The sequence below is a fragment of the Procambarus clarkii genome, chromosome 24, assembly GCF_040958095.1.
Source record: "Procambarus clarkii isolate CNS0578487 chromosome 24, FALCON_Pclarkii_2.0, whole genome shotgun sequence".
In the NCBI taxonomy this organism is placed as follows: domain Eukaryota; kingdom Metazoa; phylum Arthropoda; class Malacostraca; order Decapoda; family Cambaridae; genus Procambarus; species Procambarus clarkii.
Genome location: NC_091173.1, coordinates 19,337,582 through 19,339,589, shown reverse-complemented (window position 1 = coordinate 19,339,589; position 2,008 = coordinate 19,337,582).

Here is a 2,008-nt window from a genome sequence, read left to right as displayed (position 1 = left end):
AAGCTTCCAGCTCTATAACTCTACATTCCCTAGTTACACCAGGAAGAAAATGTTTCCCGTCAAAGCTGACCCAGCATGAAGGAGTCACTTCCACTCACGCCCACGGTGGGAGAGCGTGGGAGGCCACGCTCCCACTCACATGCTTCTCCCTAGAGAATGTGGGATATATCCGCATGCGGGTTAATGTGGGATACATCCACATCCCTAACAGGCCGCCCGGCCTCCACACTGGGGACCTAAGGACCAGCCAGCACCCCCTCACAGCCTCCTGCATCACGTGCAGGCATTATCCCTGGACTTATTAGACTAGCGGAGAGGCTTGCTGGCGGACTAGCCAATCAACGATTCGTCAAGGAACTCAACGTGCTGTACCTAGCCAACTTCCTGGACCCCGTCATAGCCCAGGACGCAAGTCTTACTGCCTCCACTACCACTCCGGAGACGACCACCAGGACGACCACCAGGTCTATCTCAACACAGACTCCAGAACCACCCATGACCCGGGCGGCACAACCAGAAATATTTTCCCCCCTCTCCAGCTCGCAACACTCCTACCATCACCATCTCAGCAGCCGTGATCATCAAATCATCAGCCGCATTATTGAAACTCATCGTCTACTTATCCAGAGGTAAAATTGATGGTATAAAATCCACAGTAGTTCCTCCGAGAGAAGTGAAGTATCCGGATTAAGGCGACGGAATGTTTAATGCGGATTTTCTGCATATTTCTCAAGACAGGAAATCACACTTTTCACAAGACCAACAGAGATGAGAACCACAGAAAATTCTATCTTATTGTATATAAGATAAGAACGTCCGTCCGTACACTCACACAAGTGATAGAGCCCAGTAGGCTCAGGAATCTGTACACCAGTTGATTGATAGTTGAGAGGCGGGACCAAAGAGCCAGAGCTCAACCCCCCGCAAGCACAACGAGGTGAGTACAAGGCGTTTGAAAAGGCACATAAGCGGACTCGAAAGGCATTCCTCGAGTTTCGGAAGGTAAATAAAAGTATCCGTTAGAGGGACCAGACGCCGCTAGTGGTCCACGGAGAATGCTGTGGAGGGACGGTGAAGGTCATGAGATATTACTCTCGCTTTCATTTCGTGGAGCCTTTGGAGACCTATTGTGTGTGGAACATAGACTTTGGAACCTTTGGAGACATATTGTGTGTGTGAAAAATATGTCAAACATGTCAATTTTAATGAGGCAGGATAAAGCTTGGAGGGAGAGAGAGAGAGAGAGAGAGAGAGAGAGAGAGAGAGAGAGAGAGAGAGAGAGAGAGAGAGAGAGAGAGAGAGAGAGAGGGGAATAATATACCAAGAGAGGGTATAACATTTAAATTATATTTTATTGCTCTTTCTGTCCATCTTAACCGTTCTCTCTGTCTCCTTCAATCTCTGCCATCCTCTCTCTCTCTCTCTCTCTCTCTCTCTCTCTCTCTCTCTCTCTCTCTCTCTCTCTCTCTCTCTCTCTCTCTCTCTCTCTCACTCTCTCTCTCTCTCTCTCTCTCTCTCTCTCTCTCTCTCTCTCTCTCTCTCTCTCTCTCTCTCTCTCTATCTCTGTTTGTCTCTCGTTAAATCCCTCCAAGAAATTCAAACCATTTCACTGCACATCCAATATGTTGTATATACAAACACGTTTGCAAGAGTTACCACATCATACCGTACCCGTGCCGTGCCCCCTGCCGTGCCTCCGCCGTGCACTTCAGTGACCTCGCCGTGATGTAGCTGCACAACAGTCGTGACCCGTCCGTGCTCCCGGTATCTCCAAGTGACGAGAACATGTTTAGGTCTTGTCCTGTACCAATGCCCCCCCCCCGTTCCCCTCTCCCCTGCTAAGTAGTCTGACATGCTCAGTGACTGACAGGACCACCGTATGTCTTACACACACACACACTCACGGGCACTCACACTCACTCACACACACTCACACACACTCACGGGCACTCACACTCACTCACGGACACTCACACACACGGGGGCCTGATAGCTGAGAGGACACACC